General features: G+C 38.0%; 1 protein-coding gene across 1 annotated transcript in view; it reads left to right on the top strand.

The window, feature by feature from the left end:
* C16H8orf34 (chromosome 16 C8orf34 homolog) overlaps positions 1-22,270 on the top strand; it is a 155,879-nt gene that overhangs the window by 97,653 nt on the left and 35,956 nt on the right.

The following is a 22,270-nucleotide window of genomic DNA, read 5'->3' as shown; positions in this document are numbered from 1 at the left end:
AAACTAGAAAAAAAAAACAAAACTCTCAATATTTTCTCAATGTTTGGATGGCTTAAGTGGGATTTTTTTGACAATGTGCTAAGTTTAGCTGTTTCCTGCAACAGTTATTACTATGGCATTCTAAAGGGAATTTTCTATTTTGCTCCCAAACATTTGTTCACTGAAATTCTTTTGCAGTAAAAAACACAAAGATTTCTAAGCACTCCTGTTCTAGGGCCTATTCACCTTTGCCTGTGACAAGCCAGATGTCTGTTGAATATTTAGATATGGATATGAACATGGATGTGGATATGCATGTAAATGTCAGTATACATGTAATTATATATCCATGGATATTGTACAAGGGGACTATACTCAAAGTCAGTTATCACTGATTATTTTGGGGGAGGGGGTTGAAAATACTGAATTTGCCAGATTAAATTTATTCAATAGTTTTCTCTTTTTTAATATGTATTTTTAAGTTGTATGTGGAAACAATATCTTTATTTTATTTTTATGTGGTGCTAAGGATTGAACCTCATATGTGCCAGGTGAGTGCTCTACCACTGAGCCCCAGCCCTATTCAGTTTTCTTAATAAAAAAATACATAGCTGGGTGTAGTTGCACATGCTTGTAATCCCGGTGACTCAGAAGATTCAGGAAGGAGGACTGCTAGTTCAAGATCAGCCTGGGCAATTTAGTGAGACCCTGTCTCAAAAGTGAAAAGGTTTGGGGTTATAACTTATGGGTAGAGCACCCCTGGGTTCAAATCCCTATTCTGTGTATCACCAAAAAAAAAATCTCAAAAATTTTGTGAAAATGCCTTTTCTATCTACATTTTTCATAATCCTATTTTCAACCTATTTCACAGACATATTCGGAAATTTAAAAAAGTATTGTTAGAGGTTTGTCCTTCAATTAAAACTATGAGGCAGTATTATTAAAAATTATTACATTGGAATGGTCTAGGTTTCATAAATAAGTGATTTTGCTCTATATAATCATTTGTGGAGCTAGATACATATGTATGTAAATAATCAATAGTTATAGGAAACTTTCAGAGAATGAAAGCAAATGGCATATTTTGGTTACACATTTATTTTGTCATTCTGAATTCATCTCTGTTAAAGAACATCTCACTTAACTATATTTCAGCCCCCCCCCCACATACTTGTTTGAACCTGCAAAGCATAAATTCATTTTTTAAAGTGTTGATTTTTTAATATCACATGGACTCTATGTTATCTCCTTTTCCAACACCACAAGGTGCGTCACCCAAAATAGGTACAAGTGCTGTCTGTACTTAAAGATGACCTGGACCCTGCTCTACCACTCTTGGCTTCAAGTTCTGAGTACACTATTAGAATCTTCCTCAGTTTCTGGCTAGGTATAATGAGAGTATTTACACTAGATTAATCCCTCTCACTCTCACAAGCCTTTATGTTAATGTTGGATAATTAGTAGTCCAAAATTACATCATGCTTTTGACTTAGAGACTGTGGTGGGACATGGGTGCATTGATTCTACCTCACTCTCCTTACACTGCACCTCCTGTGTTTGGACCTCCTGGATATCTCCTGATATTGGTTCCTCTTCCCCATCTCTCCATCTTGGTCTGTTTTAAGTTTTGAATAACATGATGCCATAGCCTGGTGCAATTTAAAAAGAAAGCAGTTCATTTTGGCTCATGGATCTGGTTCAAGGTTGAAGGGCTGTGATCTTAGTGATGGCCTTTGCATTGGAAGAATGCTAAGGCTGCACAGGGCCTCACGTGGTCAGAGTCAAAGAGTATGGCAGAGACCTAACCAAATAGGCTTTCATACCAGACCCACTCTTGAGAAAAGCAAATTAACCCTTTATATGAATCAAATGAATGAATTAATCCATTGTTGAGGACAGAGCCCTAAATACTTTCCTAATATCCCACCTGATCACACCTCTTAATATCTCATAATGTGGATGAAATTTCAATGTGAGTTTCAGCGGGGACAAACCATATTCAGATCTTAGCACTCTCCCACTTCTGCTCTTCCCTTCTCTCCTGCCCAGACTAGACAGTGAATCAGTTTTAGTAATATTTATTTTATTTTTCATCATTTTGTCAGATCATCTTCTTTTGAAATTCCCATCCTTGAATAAATGCTACAGCTATCATCTCTTCTTCACCAGTAAGGCTGAGAGTCCCTGGAAAATTGACACACAAAAGCTGAACATTATGTCAATAATTCATAGTTTTCAACACTATTTTTGAACGTTTTGGGACAGTTCTTCTTTTCTCTGCAACTATGAAAGCACCACCCAAGAATCTGCAATCCCCCACTCACTCCCTGCCTTCTAAACAAAAATCTGCCTCTAATTCCACAGAATTTTGATTATATAATGTGATCTTATTCCACATTCCCCTTTCCCCACCTGTACCCCTAAGGACACCCTACCTATCCTGTCCTACCTCCGTTCTCAGAAGAGAAGGCATTTCTCTTGTCTAAGTCCAGCTCTTCAATGGTGGTTTTGATTCGGTTTCCTGCCTACTCCTCTGAGATTTTCTGATTACAGCAATTATTTTGTTATTTTTGAGCTTGTAAACCTTTTAAATACTAGCTATATCTATGATGAATTTTGTGACCTTAGAAGATTTCCTAACCTGTGTGTCAGGTACCATTACTATAGAATTGCAATATATTATGATGGTAACTTATTGCTTAAGGTTTTTATGAAAATAAAATGAGACAGTATATTTAAAATGCTTAGTATGGGTGCCTGTGGTGTGTAATAATTACTAATTAAATGTTAGATTTTTTTTTGTACTGAATATTGAACTCAGGGGCCCTCAACCACTGAGCCACATCCCCAGCCCTATTTTGTATTTTATTTAGAGACAGGGTCTCACTGAGTTGCTTAGCACCTTGCTTTTGCTGAGCCTGGTTTTGAACCTGTGGTCCTCCTGCTTTAATCTCCTGAGATGCTGGAATTATAGGCCTGCACCACCATGCCCAGCTAATAGATATTTTATTACAGTTTTTTCCATGCCTTATAGATTATCACAAATTTAGTGGCTTTAAAAATGCAGAGTCTGGGGGTGTAGCTTAGTGGTGGAGTGCTTGCTGGCAGGTGTGAGGGCCTGGGTTCAGTGCCAGCACTACAATCAAAAAAATCCTACAAATTTATTATCTCACAATTCTGTGGTTCAGGATTGTGGGTGTGAGTTAGCTGCTCAGGGTTTAAACAGGTAGAAATAAGTGTCGGGACTGGGGCTGAGATCTTACTTGGGATTTTCTTTCAGCCTTCTTTAGGTGATTGGCCAAATTCAGTGCTTTCTGTTGAAGAGATCTCTGTTTTCTCATTGACTATTGAATGGGGGATGGTCTCAGAAGGGAAAGCCCATTCTTGCCTGTAGCTCCCTGTTCTCACAATTGTATTTTACTTGTCTCAGGCCACAATGGAGCATCTCTCTGAAGCATCACTTTCTTTAAAAGGGTGTACCTGATTGGATCAGGGCCATGTAGGTTAATCCCCTTCTGATTTACTCAAAATCTGCTGGATAGTATTCTAATCACTGGAGTGATGTATCTTCCTACTCAGTAGTCTCACTCAAGAGGCAATGGGAAAGACTTACACAGATGTGGATCTTGGAAGTCATTTTAGAATTATGCTTATCCCAGCCATTGTTAATCTTGCTGCTATTTATCACTCTATATAACATGCACCAGCTAAGCACTGCCACATGTATGATTTGATATTTTCAAGCAAGCAAACATGAAAGAAAAGCAAAAGGAAATATGAGATGAGGCATTTAAACCCAATGTTTATTTTTTCTTATATTCCATATAAAATAATCATTGATATATTTTATATATATGTGTGTGTGTGTGTGTGTGTGTGTGTGTGTGTGTGTGTATCTCGTCTTCAAACTGAGTTTTAATTGAGAGCACCTTGTTGGACTAGTCACATTTCAAGTGTTCAGCAGCCACATGATGAGTGGGTACCATATTTGATGGCACAGATCTAATCCATGTTAAAGACAAACACACAAAAACTCTTCCTGAGTTTGAGTTAACTTTGGACAGCATACTGTTTTCTCTCCCTTTTTTATACAAAGTTTCAAAAAGAATAATTAGTGTTCCTAACTGTGCTCACCCATCTTCCTTTTAGTCCTCTGAGCAATTATATTGTACCAGTTCATTCTACTGAATCGTTTCTCCTTGTGGTCACTATCTGATTCCAGATTGCCAAATGGAATGAACACTTTTCTAGTCCTCACCATACAAAATCGCTCTGGTATTTTTTGCACTGAAGATTACGCTTTCTTCAGACTCTCAGACTTCCTGCTTCCTGGGAGCTGGCGCTCATTTGATCCTCACTGGACTCCCTCACACCAGTTCTTGTAGGATTTACCCAAATGCTCCTCTTTCTTTCCTGTATTTTTTTTTTTTTTTGTAGTTGTAGATGGATTATGTGCCTTTATTTTATTTGTTTATTTTTTATGCAATGCTAAGGATCAAACCTAGTGCCTCACATGTGTTAGGCAAATGCTCTGCGACTGAGCTCCAGCCCCAGCCCTCCTGCTGTTTCAATACTGTTCCTGCAGTTCATCCTTCACCTGTGCTTCTCTACATGATCTCTCTTTTCTACTAATCCACCTTCATCATTTATCATTCCTACACAACTCAATCACATATATATTATCCATCCAGACCTTTTAGACTTTTATATTAAATGTTTGATGCATATCTCCATTTGGATATTCTACTGCCACATCAAACTCAAGCTATTCAAGTGGATCACAACTCCCTGTTCAATATGACCTTTCTTCTTCATCCTTTGTCTTTGATGATGGTACCATCGCTTACCAATTCATCCAAACCCTCTCTCTCTTATTGTTCATAATCAACTAGTCAGCAAACTGTGGTTGGTAAGTAGTGAAGGCCTCTGAAATATGTCTTGAGTCTGATTCTTTTCTCTACTCCATCAATATCTTCAAACTCAACCTCTCAGACCAGATCATTGTTTCATCATTTAATATGTTCCATTTCATCCCTGTCCTGTGCAAGAAAAAAAAACAGGTATATTTTCTGATTTAGCTTATGAATGATTGAATTATCACAGCCTTTTGCTACAGGAATTTCATAGACAAAAATCTCTGTGACTTAATACAGTGTAAATATTTTCTTGCTCAGGGATTAGTTTGATGTGGTGTTCTAGGGATTCTGACTGTGTCCATCTTGTTATTATGCCATCTTCGACACATGCCTTTCAAGGTTGCTGCAGATGAATAAAGAGGCAGCGGAGCCTCTTAGAAGAGGTTTCTAATGCCTAGGTGTGGAAGTGGTGTGTATAATGACTGCCCACATTCTACAGGTATCTGCAGAATACAAAGTCTAGCTTGTGTGCTCAGGAGAGGCATGGAAATGGTTTAGAAATGAATCACCAGTCTTGCCCACTCTCTATTTGGTTTCATTGTTTCTCTAGTAGATCCTCAATTTAGTGGATCTAAAGTGAAAGCCTGGCACTTTTTCCCCCCCAGATATTCAATGGCTGTACTTAAAAGCTCAGCGGAAGTGCTTCACGATCTGGCCCATTCATCGTGTCTCCTATATCATCTCCCATGTGTCTTATTTAGCTTACTCATTCGATGTTCCTCCTTGTTATGCATTGGCTTCTGCCATCTCCAGACCCTGAAATGTCACCTGACTTCCTTACACTGCTTTCTTTCCTGACAAACTGAATCTACGCTTCTCTTTAGCTTCAGATCAAATATATCCTCCAAGAGGATCTCCCTGTAGCTTTCCTTCTCTAGACTGGGTTTGCTGTCCCTCTTTTTTGACCTTCTATACGTTTCTGTGAACACACATGGCTCTGTTTGCCTCCTCTCTGGAATGGGAGGTTCCTGAGGGCAGGGGCACTTTGTTATTGAATTCCCTAGGACTTGGTGTAGAGATTAGTACCAAAGGTCGTCATGGTTTGCTGGTGAGTACTACTTGTGTTTTCATTTCTTTCTAATCCATCTTCTCTTTGGAACCCTCCTTCACTTTTCCCTTTTTGCTTCTGACCTGCCTTGTCTTTCTGTAAGTATGAGCCTTTGACATAAGATTATGTGAGTTTGGGTGTTTGTAGATTTTATTTGTTTGCCAAGAGCTTTGACTTTGTGGCTTATATTGTGCAGCAAGAGCTTTGCAAGAAGGCCATGATTCTAATCAGCTTTATGTTTTTCAATGACCCATCACTCTGGACGAAGCATGGGCAAGAGTTGCTGTGGCCTGTGCCTCAAGGCTAGGACAGAATCAAAAAGAGCCTCATAAATAAGTAGGTATCAAAGGAAATAGCTAAACAGATGAAAAGCAAAAGAGCAACCCTATTTTGTGCAATTTGTCCTCAAAACTCATTTTCCTGGTAAACTCATTTTCCTGGTGAGGTGCTGCTTCCAGGGTGGCAGGACTTGTGTTTTCTGAGTCTTATCCTTTTGCTGCCTCCAAAGGCTTTCTCTGAAGTGAGGCAGTGGTGAGAAGAAAATCTTCTAGATATTGGTCTACAAATTGCTTTCATGTGAAAACACTGACCACACCTTTTCCAGAGAAAAATGCTCAGCTCTTGAGGGAACAGGGGACAGATATTTATGCTCCATTATTGGTAATAGCTATCAGGACTGAGCCAAGATAAAAATAACAAAGGACCTCTGTAGTCAGTCAGTCACAAGCCTACCACAAAGTTTTCTCTGACATCATGGTCTGAGGAGCTAGAGAATAACAACCCACAAGAAAAAATGGAGGCAGATAATGTGGCTATTGATTGTTCATTTATTCCCACATTGACTTGATGCATGTGGACCCAGACCTCAGGGGGGATAGTTGTGAAAACCATAATGTCAAAGTCATGTTAAAAGTACTCGAAGACATCCATGAGAGAGTAGGAGAACCTCCAACAAGGGTCTTAGGGACAACCAGAGAGAGAACACATCAGAACCACATCTGGAAGGATCAAACATAAGGAAATGTAAAAGGATAGAGGAGTGTGTCCCGAAGGATTCTCTTGGCAGAGAGAGAAACATGTGTATGATGGTTATTTCAAAGAAAGAGGGGAAATTTTTGTAGAATGTTGGTACATATGGAACCAAGATGGTAATAGCAGTGAAGCTGGACTTTTGGGGAGAGGAGAATCAGAGGAAAGTCCTGTGCAGCAAGAGTCTTGTGAGAAGTCAAAGTCCTAACCAGCTTTATGCTTTTCAATGATCCATCAATCTGGACAAAGCGTGGGGTAGAATTGCTGTGGCCTGTGCCTCAAGGCTAGGTCAGAATTGAAAAGAGTCTGAAACAAAGTGTTATTATCGAAAAAAAAAAAAAAAAAAAAGAGTGGTTTAACAAAAACAGAAGATTTTGTGACCAAAATTTATTGCCCAACAGGAAAAAAGGGTGAAATAGAGATAAGAATGTTTTCAGCTTTTTTGGTCTCTAGTTTTGCCTGCAATCAAGGTGACTGGGTGCTTCCTCTACCTCACAAAAGAAGTTTGAGGGTTGGAGGAGTGTTATGCCTCAAACTTCAGTTTCAAATACTCTGGGAAATCTGAATGGAGTGGGCCACTGTCATCTGTTCCCATTAATCATGGCGTGTAGGAGTCAGCAATGTGGGGCAAAGGTTTGCTTAAGGGTATAGGTGTGGGAGTCTTTAGTGTAGAGATAAGAAAAGGCACACAAAAAACCAACATTGGAGATGGTGAGTAAAAGGGATTTGATTGAGGAAGCTGAAAAGAAATTTTCAGAAGAGTGGCATGAAAACCAAGATGGGAAATCATAGTATCCAAAGTGGCAGATAAATTTTTTAATAAGATGGAAACATGCCTTGTGTGTGCAGCTATCTCCAAGCTGTGCCTCTGTTGTTTACTGCACTGGGATTCCAGTGAAATGCTAGACACTAAGCCACTTTCCTTAGAAAAATGAATAAATCATTGTCCATGTGCACAGTGATACACTATATGGTCATTAAGGATAATGTAGAAAATATTAATAAAAAACATAGGAAGGGGCTGGGAATATAGCTCAGTTGTTAGAGTGCTTGCTTCATATGTACCATGCCCTGGATTAAATCTCTGCATCACACACACACAAAAAGTAGGATATTTTTAAAATATGTGTGTTTGTATATGTATTTTATATGTACCAAAAGCAGACAACAAAATATTGTCTTTTTTTCAATTTCATTATATATATATATATATATATATATATATATATATATATATATACACACACACACACACACACACACACACAGACACAGCACATAAGATTTGTCTGTATGCCTATGTGTGCATATGATATTATTTGCAAGAATTCACAAGTTGTTTTCACTAGTTGTCTGTGAGTGGAGGTTATTTTTCTTTTTCCTCTTATATTTTAACTTTTTTTCTGTAATAAATATGAATTTGATATCATGAAACATAAAATTCTTGGTTTGATTTGACAATCTGGAGATGCAGGGTTACTTGTTCAAGCACAGCTTTCAGAGAAAAGTAACAGCAGAAGCCAGCAAGCAGTGGACAGAGAGGGAGTGGGGAAGTGGATAGAGAGGGAGTGGTGGGGAAGGGAGGAGAGGGTCACAGATGCTCCTTAGAAGTCTTCACGAAAGGCAAGGTGTGAAAGAGGGCAGTTCTTAGTAGAAAAAGACAAGGGGTATTTGTTGGGAGATTTTGGCCAATTGGATTTGGTTTCCTTTAGTGTGTGTGTGTGTGTGTGTGTGTGTGTGTGTGTGTGTTTCGGAAAGAGAATGTATGTGGGTTTGCATGTCTGTGTAATGGTTTTTAGGGTTATAAGAGAAAACCAAAAGAAAGATCTCAAAGGTTCAGGACAGAAAGAAAATATAATAGATGGGGCAAATACCAGAGAAGGTAGATGCCGATAGAACCAAGAAAACAAGTATGGAAATTGGACTTCCTAGGAGAAAGAAAGCTTTGTCCTGTGAGATGGGAGGCAACAACATTGGTGGTTCTTTGAGGGAGAGGATGAGTGAGGGTGTCCAGGGAATTCAAATATGATACTTCCAAAATTTTCAGGATAAGTTGTGGTCCTTTACAGTAAGCAAGAGGGGGAGGTGGGAAGAGGAGCCCGATGAAAACCAACAAGGTTTGGAACTGCCCTTGGAGAAATGCAAATACAAGAGCCAGTTAATCAAGGATAAAAATTGGCATATGCTTCCAGAGTGGGGGTTAGCAAACCCTGGCCCCATGGGCCAAATGTGGCTTGTGGTAAGTTTTGAAGCCCATGTTCTAAGCGTGATTCTTATATATTGACAAAAGGAAAATAAGAACATAGGTGGCTTATAAAACTTTACTTATTATTTAGTTGTCTGTAGAAAATTTTATCCACTTTTGTTCAAGGGTGACCAACTGAGGATAGAATCCCACAATTCCTAACAGGAATTCCCTTTACCCCAAGAGCGGTTAGCAGCCTGTTTAAAGAGTGTTTCATTCACAATGGCCAGGGGTAGGTGGCTCATCCATTTGTTGATATGGTTGTTACTTTCACAGATATTTGCTTTAACATATTCACTATACTTGGTGCTGTAAGCTAACTCAAAAAAATAAGCTTGATTTTAAGGGCAATTTCCAAGGTGTTAATATTCCCATCATAGCTAATTTTAAGCTATCAACATGACATCATTGAATGACACATTGAAAGAAAGGTATGGCCATCGTTCTCACAAACCAGTGTGGGCCAATTCCAGCACAAACCCAGTATTTTCATGTTGCATACTCTGTTTCTGTTTTCTTTCAAGATGGGGAAAAGCCTTTTTAAAAAGGAAGAACTGGGGAAGTCTGAGTCTCTACATTATACTCTCATTGGGTTTCTCCCAATTGAGAAATATGTTTTAGAGAAGTAGCTGGTAGAGTTTCATATTATATGAATTTTCTGACCTACTTTCAGGAAATGAATCATACTGACTAAGGTCCATTTCCTGTAGCTACATCCTGTTTCTAACTCGATAAGCTGATGCCTGGAAAGATGGAAATCTTGATGAAGCGTATACCTCTTGCTTTCTTGATAGAACACTGTTCAAATATGGGTATGTGTGGAAGGTGTTTTGGAATAAATTCCTGATACATCTGAGACCACTTAGGAGGTTAGAATAAACGAGAAGTCCCAGAAATGAAAGTACACAAATGGAAGGTATTGAAATAGGTTTTCACTGCAGAAGAATCAGGCAATGTGCCTTTGGCATGCCTGTGTGGTGTGGTTGCCTTTTCATTTAGGAGAGAAGTTGACTTTCTGAAAGAACTCATTTCCCCCATTTCTTTCAGGAAGCTCATTCCCATAGTTGGATGCCATCACTACTATAAGCCATGCCTCCTTGGTTACTTTGATGGGACTTTTTCTTTAAGGTCTCAGCTTGACTTTTAGAAGGACCACATGTTCCCTCTCTATCAAGAGTCCCACACTTAAATTCTGAGCTTATTTTCTTATATTTCATAACAACCCACTGTATTTTCTCGTTACTATGTACAGCCAGTCTAGAGAAACCTTAAAAATCTCAATTTCTCCAGGCTCAGTGACACATGCCTATAATCCCAATGGCTCAGGAGACTGAGGCAGGAGGATTACAGATTCAAAGCCAGCCCAGCAACTTACTGAGGCCCTAAGCAATTTAGAAGACCCTGTCTCAAAATAATAATAAAAAGGTTAGGGATATGGCTCAGTGGTTAAGCACCCCTGGGTGTAATCTCTGGTACCAAAAATAAAACAAAACAAAAAATATCCCATACAACTCAAGTAAAATATGATTGTTTCGAGATTTAATGAAATATTTAAAAATTAGCAAGCTCTTCTTAGGAAATAACTATGGATTTTCTGCTAAATCTTAGGATGAATATCCTGGCCACTCTATGTAAATGGTACTCATTAGAAGCTTCATGCTCCTGTGATGTGTTTTATTAAAATTATTCCAACAACTTTTAATCAGTGTGAGCTTTGATTAAAAATGAAATGAAAAAGTGAAAAATATCCTAGGCGGTTTGACATCAATAATACAAAGCTGGAAGGATTCTATGTAGTAGAATGAAGATTTATTTGGATAATTTCTGAAGCAAAGTCACCAAAACATGTGAATGTTAGGAAAATGTGATAATAGATATCTATTGTGAAAATGTGATAATAGATATCTGAACAAAATATGGTCAGACCAACCACTTGGAATAATTAGAGGCATAATTCTTTCTCCAAACCAAATTTTCCAGTTAGCTAGTTTGAGTTTTATTGTGGGGCACATCCTTTCTTATACTGAAATATATCTTCAGAGCAGCATTTCTCTCCATCTCCATTCCCCACTGCTGAAAAATTTCAGCCCTGAAAAACAGCTCATGGTGCTTGCTAAAATTGAGAAGAGTACTATGTGACACACATTTTGACTACTCACATTTTTTTTAATTACTTGCCAGTTCTTGGCTACATTCTAAGTGATATATTGCTGCTATCTTTGTGAATAATGGATTCATAAATCTGAGGTGAAAAAGAAATTCAAAGATCAACTGATAGCTTTCTAAAAATTGGATGAGAAAACTCATTTTTTTGTCAGATTCAAGGGCATTAGTGCAGCAAGTAAAAAAAAATCAAGAGAGTTTCAAAAATCTTAGACAATTGAACAATGGTTTGTTTAATTCCAGATAGCTAAGCTTTATGACATTCCGAAGGAGAATCTTATTTAACATTATCTTCTCTCTCTCTAAAATAGATTTCCTTCAAATATTTATATTTAAGTACAATATTGTCTTAATCTTGAATTCCTATTAGAAAGGAATATTTTCATAGAATTATACTAGATGTTAATATAAGAATATAAAATGTATGTTCTTTTATAAACTAGAATAATGTATTTCAGATCTTCTGTAGACTGTGACATAAACCATTTGGGATACCTAAGTTCTTATATTTTCTGGAAATCTGAGTTATGAACAATGACCATTTGTCATTCTCTGCATTTTTAAAAACCCAAACACTCATGTATATGCAATTTATGTTATGCCTTTAGAAATGTTTATTTTTTTCCCAGAAAGATCTGGGGTCTCTTAGGTATCATGCCTCCTCCTCCCTCCTCCCCGACTGTGGTACCTTCATTTCTGAGTTCACTTTCACTGCACATGCAGTGGTGATAGGACCCAGGTTGGATGCTAGTCCTCCATAAAGTCTTTTCTCCTTCAGTTTCTTGAAGAAGCATTCTTCATGATTCAGCAAGTCCTTGAAAAATGTTAAGCTCAGGTCTCCGCCAGTTTCTGAATTGAGAACTAGACTCTCTTTTAGTGTAGGGACACATAAAAAATCTTAATTAGCAGTATCTTTTACCAAATAAGAATTTCACAGATTTATTGCTATGAAAAATTCTCTCAAATATGCCTGTGTTTCTAGATGTGTCTACAAGGGGATGAATGGTGTCATTTTCTGAGAGGAAGTAGAAGATATATTTTTCTGCTTTGTGTGATCACTAGCTCACTAGTGTGGTGAGAACTCTAGGAATTGGCAAAAGCATCCTCTGCAGAGATTTTGCAGGTGTCTAAGTGGGCGGGGAGTCTGAACCTGAAATAGACTCTTGACTTAGTTTTGTTTTCTTGAGACAATTTTCAGGCTTTTTTTTTTTCCAACTCAGCTCTTTTTTTTTTTTTTTTAAATACCATGGATTGAACTAAGGGGAACTCAACCATGAGGCACATACCCAGCCCTATTTTGTATTTTATTTAGAGATACGTTCTCACTGAGTTGGTTAGAGCCTTGCTGTTGCTGAGGCTGGCTTTGAACTCATGATCCTCCTGCCTTGGCCTCCCAAGCTGCTGGTATTACAGGCCTGTGTCACTGCGCCCAGCTTCAGCTCATTCTTTCTTACTCTTCACAGTGAAATTAATTTCAGTTTTGAATTCTGTTATTTTCTTTGTTCCCTTGGATTGCGAACTTGAGCTCTTCCTTAGCCCTTGACCCATGCCCCACTGGAGTTTGACACCAGCTCTTTCCTGCTTGCTACCCCAACCTGAGGGCTGGCCACACCTGCTCCAGTGCCCAGCCACAGTCCCCATATTCAGCACTAGGCAAACAATTGTCTGAAACAAAAAAGCAGAGCAACAGAAGGAGAGTGAGTGGGATGGAGGATGTCTTTAGTCTGACATGTTGAGACTGAAATGCCCACAGGGATTCAGCAACCAACTCAGGAAAAGGACTGTGCTGGCAATGAAGATTGGTTGCTCCTTAGCATGTAGAGAAATAAGTGCAACAACAGTGTGGGTTGGATTACTAGGGTGAAGGACATTAAATGAGAAAAACACACATCTTGGCACAGAGTAGTTGGTATTTTAGGAAAGGATCCCCCTTACTCACAAAAAAGGACTCTTATGGAAGAGACAATGGCAGAAAAGAGAGGGTAGCATTTCAAGAAAGAATATGGGGTTACCAGAGTCTCTCACTTCAGAGAAATGAATTAAGGACTAAGATGCTTTACTGACTGAATAATTTTGGAGGAATGATAAAGACACAAGTCAGACTAGTAAGTGGGCGGTGTATGTGCATAGTGGCAAGGAGAGCTTGGGAGGACAAAGCATTTGTTCATTGGCTCAAGAAGCTGTCACTCCAAGGACCTTAAGTCCTCTATAATCTTTATCTTCATAAACAAAATAAGGAAATTAAAATTTATGATCCTCAACTACTATCCTGCATTAATACTGCATCATTTTAAACAGTCTAAATCAATTTTTTAATTTTTTTCCTTATATATGATAGCCGAATGCATTTTTTCTCCTCTCTTTCTCTCCTCCCCTCTTCCCTATCTAGAATTCATCTATTCCTCCCATGTTCGCCCTCCCTACCCCACTATGAGTCAGCCTCCTTATATCAGAGAAAACATTTGGCATTTGGTTTTTGAGGATTGGCTAACTTCACTTAGCATTATCTTTTCCAGTGCCATCCGTTTACCTGCAAATTCCATGATTTTATTCTCTTTTATTGCTGAGTAAAATTCCATTGTGTGTATATACAACATTTTTTTAAATCCATTCATCCACTGAAGGATATCTAGGTTGGTTCCACAGTTTAGCTATTGTGAATTGTGCTGCTATAAACATTGATGTGGCTGTGTCCCTGTAGTATGCTGTTTTTAAATTCTTTGGGTATAGTCCAAGGAGAGGGATAACTAGGTCAAATGGTGGTTCCATTCTCAGATTTCCAAGGAATCTCCATATTGCTTTCCAAATTGGCTGCACCAATTTGCAGTCCCACCAGCAATGTATGAGTGTGCCTTTGTTCCCACATCCTCACCAACACTTATTGTTGTTTGTCTTCATAATAGCTGCCATTCTGACTGGAGTGAGATGATATCTTAGAGTAGTTTTTATTTTCATTTCTCTGATTGCTAGTGATGATGAGCATTTTTTCATATATTTGTTGATTGCTTGTATATCCTCTTCTGAGAAGTGTTTGTTCAGGTCCTTGGCTTATTTATTGATTGGGTTTTTGTTTGTTTTGGGTTTTTGGTGTTTAACTTTTTGAGTTCTTTATATACCCTAGATATTAGGGTTCTATCTGATATGTGAGGGGTGAAGATTTGTTCCCAAGATGTAGGCTCTCTATTCACCTCACAGATTGTTTCTTTTGCTGAGAAGAAACTTTTTAGTTTGAGTCCATCCCATTTATTGATTCTTGATTTTAATTCTTGCGTCACAGGAGTCTTATTAAGGAAGTTAGGGCCTAAATCCCACATGATGGAGATTAGGGCCTACTTTTTCTTCTATTAGACACAGGGTCTCTTGTTTTATTCCTGGATCCTTGATTCATTTTGAGTTAAGTCTTATGCATGGCGAGTGGTAGAGGTTTAATTTTATTTTGTTGCATATGGATTTCTAGTTTTCCTAGCACCATTTGTTGAAGAGGCTATTTTTTTCTCCAATGCATGCTTTTGGCACCTTTGTCTAATATAAGATAATTTTAATTTTGTGGGTTAGTTTCTGTGTCCTCTATTCTGTACCATTGGTCTACCAGCCTGTTTTGGTGCCAGTACCATGCTCTTTTTGTTACTATTGTTCTGTAGTATAATTTAAGATCTGGTATAGTGATGCCACCTGCTTCGTTCTTCCTGCTAAGGATTGCTTTAGCTATTCTGGGTCTCTTATTTTTCCAGATGAATTTCATGATTACTTTTTCTGTTTCTATGAGGAATGCCATTGGTATTTTGATCAGAATTGCATTAAATCTGTATAGTGCTTTTGATAGTAGTCATTTTGATAATATTAATTCTGCCAATTTAAGACCAAGGTAGATCTTTCCATCTTCTAAGGTCTTCTTCTATCTCTCTCTTTAGGGTTCTATAGTTTTCATTGTATAGATCTTTCACCTCTTTTGTTAAGTTGATTCCCAAGTATTTTTTTTTTTAGGATATTGTGAATGGGGTAGTTTTCCTCATTTCCTTTTCAGAGGATTTGTCACTGATATACAGAAATGCCTTTGATTTATGGGTGTTGATTTTATATCCTCCCACTTTGCTGAATTCATTTACTAGTTCTAGAAGTTTCCTGGTGGAGTCTTTTGGGTCTTCTAGGTATAGGATCATATTATCAGCACATAGTGCTAGTTTAAGTTCTTCTTTTCCTATATTTATGCTTTTAATTTCTTTTGTCTGTCTAATTGCTCTGGCCAGTGTTTCAAGAACTATGTTGAATAGAAGTGGTGAGAGAGGGCATCCCTGTCTTGTTCCAGATTTTAGAGGGAATGCCTTCAGTTTTTCTCTGTTTAGAATGATGTTGGCCTGAGGCTTAGCGTAGTTAGCCTTTACAATATTGAGATAAGTTCCTGTTATTCCTAGTTTTTCTATGGTTTTGAACATAAAGGGGTGCTGTATTTTTTCAAATACTTTCTCTGTGTCTATTGAGATGATCATATGGTTCTTATCTTTAAGTCTATTGATGTGATGAATTACATTTATTGATTTCCTTATGTTGAACCAACTTTGCATCCCTGGGATGAATCCCACTTGATCATGTGCACAATCTTTTTAATATGTTTTTATATTCAATTTGCCAGAATTTCATTGAGAATTTTTGCAACTATGTTCATTAGAGATATTGGTCTGAAGTTTTCTTTCTTTGAAGTTTCTTTGCCTGGTTTTGGGATCAGAGTGATATTGGCCTCATAGAATGAGTTTGGAATAACTGACTCTTTTTCTGTTTCCTGAAATAGAAAAAGTTCTATCTATTGAAGAGTATTGGTATTAGTTCATCTTTAAAGGTCTTATAGAACTCAGCTGTGTATCCATCTGGCCCTGGGCTTTTCTTGGTTGGTAAGGTTTTGATGGCTTCTTCTATTTCCTCACTTGCTATTGGTCTGTTTAAATTGTCTATATCTTCCTGATTCAATCTGGGAAAATTGCATGACTTAAGAAATTTGTTGCTGCCTTCAGTGTCTTCTATTTTATTGAGTATAAGATTCCAAAATAATTTATAATTATCCTCTGTATTTCTGTAGTGTCTGTTGGGATATTGCCTTTTTCATCAGGTATGCTGGTAATTTGAGTTTTCTCTCTCCTTCTCTTTCTTAGCATGGATAAGGGTCTGTCAATTTTATTTTTTTTTCAAAGAATCAACTTTTTGTTTTGTCATTTTTTTTCAATTATTTCTTTTGTTTCAATTGCATTGATTTCAGCTCTAATTTTAATTATTTCTTGCCTTCTACTGCTTTTGCTGCTGATTTGTTCTTTTCTCTCTAGGGTTTTGAGATGTAGTGTGAGGTCATTTATTTGTTGACTTTTTCTTCTTTTAAGGAATGAACTGCATGCAATGAACTTTCCTTTTAGTACTGCTTTTATAGTGTCCCAGGATTTCGATATGTTGTGTCTATGTTCTCATTTACCTCTAAGAATTTTTTAATCTCCTCCTTGATGTCTTTTGTGTCCCATTGTTCATTCAGTAGCAGATTGTTTAGTCTCCAGGTGATGGAGAAATTTTTATTATTTATTTTGTCATTGATTTCCAATTTCATTCCATTATGATCAAATAAAATGCATGATAGTATCTCTACTTTTTTTGTATTTGCTAAGAGTTGCTTTGTGGCATTTTTATGGTCTATTTTAGAGTATGATCCATGTGCTGCTTAGAAGAAAGTGTATCTGCTTGATGCAAGTTGAAATATTCTATATATGTCAGTTAAGTCTAGGTTATTGATTGTGTTATTAAGTTCTATAGTTTCTTTATTCAACTTTTGTTTGGAAGATCTGTCCAGAGGTGTGTTAAAGTCACCCAAGATTATTGTGTTGTGGTCAATTTGACTCTTGAACTTGAGAAGAGTTTGTTTGATGAACAGAGCTGCACCATTGTTTGGGGCATATATATTTATGATTGATATGTCTTGCTGGTGTATGGTTCCCTTGAGCAGTATGTAATGTCCATCTTTATCCCTTTTGATTATCCTTGGTTTGAAGTCTACTTTATTTGATATGAGGATGGAAACCCCTGCTTGCTTCCACAGTTCATGTGAGCGGTATGATTTTTCCCAATCTTTCACCTTCAGTTGTGTATGTCTTTTCCTATCAAATGAGTCTCCTGGAGGCAGAATATTATTGTTTTTTTTTTCTATAATCTGCTAGCCTATGTCTTTTGATTGGTGAGTTTAAGCCATTAACCTTCAGGGTTACTATTGAGTCCTGGTTTGTATTTCCAGCCATATTTGTTTATTTTTATTGTTTTACTTGAATTGATTTTCCTCTTTGATTAGTTTTTCCTTTATTGTACTACCTTCCTCTGCTGATTTTCATTGCTGTTTTACATTTCCTCTTGATGAAATATTTTGCCAAGGATGTTTGTAGTGCCAGTTTTCTAGCTGTAAATTCTTTTAACTTTTGTTTATCATGGAAGGTTTTTATTTCATCTTTAAATCTAAAATTAATTTTGCTGGATACAAGATTCTTGATTGGCAGCCATTATCTTTCAGAGCTTGATATATGTTGTTCCAGGATCTTCTAGCTTTCAGGATCTGTGTTGAAAAATCTGCCATTATCCTAATTGGTTTTCCCTTATATGTAATCTGATTCCTTTATCTTGTGGCTTTTAAAATTCTCTCCTTATTATGTATGTTGGGCATTTTCATTTTAATGTGACTTGGTATGGGTCTGTTGTGATTTTGCATATTCAGTGTCCTGTAGGCTCCTTGAATTTGGATTTCCAATTCATTCTTCATGTTTGGAAAGTTTTCTGATATCATTTCATTGAATAGATTGTTCTTTCCTTTGGTTTGGTCCTCTATGCCTTCCTCTATCCCATTGACTCTTAAATTTGGTCTTTTTATGCTATCCCATATTTCTTGAATGTTCTGCTCGTGGTTTCTTATCATTTTCACTGTGTGGTCTATGTTCTTTTCAAGATGATATATTTTATCTTCATTGTCTGATGTATTGTCTTCTAAATGGTCTCCTCTGTTGGTGATGCTTTCACTTGAGTTTTTAATTTGGTTTATTATTTCTTTCATTTCAAGGATTTCTGTTTGGTTTTTTTTGTAGAACCCCTGTCGTCTCCCTGTTGAGGTGATCTTTTGCTTCTTGGATTGGTTTATGTAGCTCATTGTCAAAGTGATCTTTCACTGCCTGTATTTGTTCTCTTATGTCTTCTTTGAGATCCCAAAACATTTTAACTGTGTATATCCTGAAATCTTTCACTGTCCTTTTTTCTGCGGTAGCTGCGAATGCTTCTAATGATGTGTTGTCTTGAATTGTTGGTGATACTTTCTTCCCTTTTGCTTTTCATGTTGCTCATGTGTCTTCCTTTCCAGCTCTGTGGATCTGGTGTGTTATTGTTTTTACCCTATAGATTTGTAGTGCTCTTGTACGGTTCCAAGATCTCTCCTCTGTGGGGAAGGACAATGTTATCAGATCCCAATATCAACAATACATCACCTATGAACAAATTGTTGTTATTAAGACATTTACAGTCCAGAAATATTGGATTCAATTATTATTAAAATATAATCAGTAATTTCAAAAAAAAGGTTTACAGTTTCTGGTGGTGGAAAATTAACTGAGGGTCAAGCATAGGATGAAATATTTAGGGGAGAGATTGTGAGGGTATAGAGTTAATATATCTTAGGAAATGTGAAGGAGCAATCTAGTGAAGAGGGTTAGTAGCAGGAAAATAGATAGGAGATAATTTGGGGTAGGCAATTATGTGGGAAGACAGTAGAGTACATAAAACAAACAAACATATGTTTTTAGAAAAATACAGGATGTTTAAATAGTATAATTTGGAGGGTGAAGAAAGAAGAAAGAGAAACAAGGAAAAGAAAGAAAAAATAGGAGAAAAAGAAAAAGGGGCTTATGCAATTCCTCTATATTATATTATTCAGGTGACTTAGTCCTCAAAGTCCTATTTCATGCAAAGTTCTTGGTTTTACATAGGTTGGGGATCTGAGGGCCAGAGGATAGAATTGTAGAAGAGAAAGAAGAAGAGGAAAAAAAGATGCTCTTATTAGAGATCCGTTTCTTTCTCTTCTTATCCAAGTAGGTGGGATTGTCTCATCCAGTGAGGTGTCTCTGCCCTCAGGATGGTGTAGATAACCAGGTTGAGAAGACTGGACCTGTCGTGGAGCTTCTGGAATTGGGGAGTGCTTCCCACCAGTTCCAGCAGGGAAATAGCGCCTCATGGGTCTTTTTTTTTTGTGACCACTCATCTGACTTGAGCCCTCAGTATCGTCTCCCGCTCTTGCCTGGAGATTGTGAGGGTATAGAGTTAATTTGGAGATTTCCCAAATCCTGATCTCTCCGTTATGCTCCATACTTCAGTCCCCTCCCCGTTCTTATTTATCAGGTTCCAACTGCAGGACCTCTCACCCCAAGGCTCACACCAGGCGGGCGGCACCCTGTTCACACTGCAGTCCTGTCCAACTGAGGGCTGTTCTTGTGTTGGGTGGCCACTGTGCCAAGTTAATGCTGTTGGGGAAGGGGGAGGAATTGGAAATCAGGTACCTGCTCAAATGGCCATCTGATCTGATAGCCACGTCTACCACAAAATGGCGAGGAAAGTTTTCCAAGATGCCATTGGTCTGCTTCCAGCGCTGGGGTGTCTGGTGATGTGGGGGGAGCTGGGCGATGGCCTTGTGCTGTGGATAGGTGTCAGCCAAGTGACCTGCATGGGAGCGGAGCACAGTCTGGAATTCTGCAGAGGTGCTGATAGGTGTTTCTGTTAAGCCACTTGTGAGCTGCACGTGGGCTAGAACTGTGGGCTTTGGGTCTGGAGTCCTGAGACTTACTGGACCCCAGAGGCTCTGATTTCTGGGAAAGTGGTTGCAGTACTGGTGATTTCTGTGAAAATCCACTGGCTCCTGGAGATCCCATCTGGGAACTGCCCCCTCCTAATATGGCGACAATGTTGAGCCAAGATGGTGGTAGTGTGCTTTAAGCGCCAGGGTGTCTGGTGAGGTTGGGGGAGCCCGGTGATGGCATTGTGAAGTGGGTAGATAGCAACTGAGTGACCTGCGTGTGAGTTAGCAAAGTCTTGGCGATCTGCAGATGTGTTGATAGGTCTAAAATTCTTTTTTTTTTTTTTAGAAAGAGTGAGAGAGAGTGAGAAAGAGGGAGAGAGAGAGAGAGAATTTTAATATTTATTTTTTAGTATTTGGCGGACACAACATCTTTGTCTGTATGTGGTGCTGAGGATCGAACCCGGGCCGCACGCATGCCAGGCGAGCGTGCCACCGCTTGAGCCACATCCCCAGCCCTAAAATTCTTATTATACATATAGAGCACAATTTTTCATATCTCTGGTTGTATACAAAGTATATTCACACCAATTCGTGTCTTCATACATGTACTTTGGATAATAATGATCATCACATTCCTCCATCATTTATAACCCCATGTCCCCTCCCTTCCCCTCCAAGCCCTCTGCCCCATCTAGAGTTTATCTATTCCTCCCATGATCCTGCTCCCTATTCCACTATGAATCAGCCTCCTTATATCAAAGAAAACATTCAGCATTTGGTTATTTAGGATTGACTAACTTCACTTAGCATTTTCTTCTCTAACTTCATCCATTTACCTGCAAATGCCACAAATAAAATCAATAAATTCTTTTATTGATGAGTAATATTCCACTGTGTATATATGCCAATTTTTTTAACCATTCATCTATTGAAGGGCATCTAGATTGGTTCCACAGTTAAGCTATTGTGAATTGTGCTATTATAAACATTGATGTGGATGTGTCCCTGTAATATGTTGTTTTTAGGTACTTTGGATATAGACCGAGGAGAGGAATAGTTGGGTCAAATGGTGGTTCCATTCCCAATTTTCCAAGGAATCTCCATACTGCTTTCTATATTGGCTGCACCAATTTGCAGTTCCACTAGCAATGTTTGAGTGTACCTTTTCCCCCACATTCTTGCCAACACTTATTGTTGTTTGTGGTCATAATAGCTGTCATTCTGACTGGAGTGAGATGGAATCATAGAATAGTTTTGATTTGCATATTTCTAAGTGCTAGTGATGATGAACATTTTTTCATATATTTGTTGATTGATTGTGTATCATCTTCTGAGAAGTATCTGTTCAGGTCCTTGGCTTACTTATTGATTGGGTTATTTATTTTTTGGTGCTTAACTTTTTGAGTTCTTTATATACCCTAGAGATTAGTGCTCTATTTGATGTGTGAGGGGTAAAGATTTGTTCCCAAGATGTAGGCTCTCTATTCACCTCACAGATTGTTTCTTTTGCTGAAAAGAAACTTTTTAGTTTGAGTCCATCCCATTTTTTGATTCTTGATTTTAATTCTTGCGTCACAGGAGTCTTATTAAGGAAGTTAGGGACTAAATCCCACATGATGGAGATTAAGGCCTACTTTTTCTTCTATTAGACGCAGGGTCTCTGGTTTAATTTCTAGGTCCTTGGTTCATTTTGAGTTGAGTCTTGGGCATGGCGAGTGATAGGGGTTTAATTTCATTTTGTTGCATATGGATTTCCAGTTTTCTCAGCACCATTTGTTGAAGAGGCTATCTTTTCTCCAATGCATGTTTTTGGCACCTTTGTCTAATATAAGATAATCGTAGTTTTGTGGGTTAGTCTCTGGGAAAGATCTACCTTGCTCTTGGATAGGCAGAATTAATGACCATACTTTCAAAAGCACTATACAGAGTTTAATGCAATTCCAATCAAAATTCCAATGACATTCCTCCTAGAAATAGGAAAAACAATCATGAAATTCATCTGGAAAGATAAGAGACCCAGAATAGCTAAAGCAATCCTTAGCAGGAAGAGTGAAGCAGGTGGCATCACTATACCAGACCTTAAACCATACGTCAGAGCA

This window comes from Callospermophilus lateralis, chromosome 16 (genome assembly GCF_048772815.1).
Source record: "Callospermophilus lateralis isolate mCalLat2 chromosome 16, mCalLat2.hap1, whole genome shotgun sequence".
Classification (NCBI taxonomy): Eukaryota; Metazoa; Chordata; class Mammalia; order Rodentia; family Sciuridae; genus Callospermophilus; species Callospermophilus lateralis.
The sequence above is the reverse complement of the archived record's forward strand: the minus strand, read 5'-3'. Positions and strand labels throughout refer to the sequence as shown.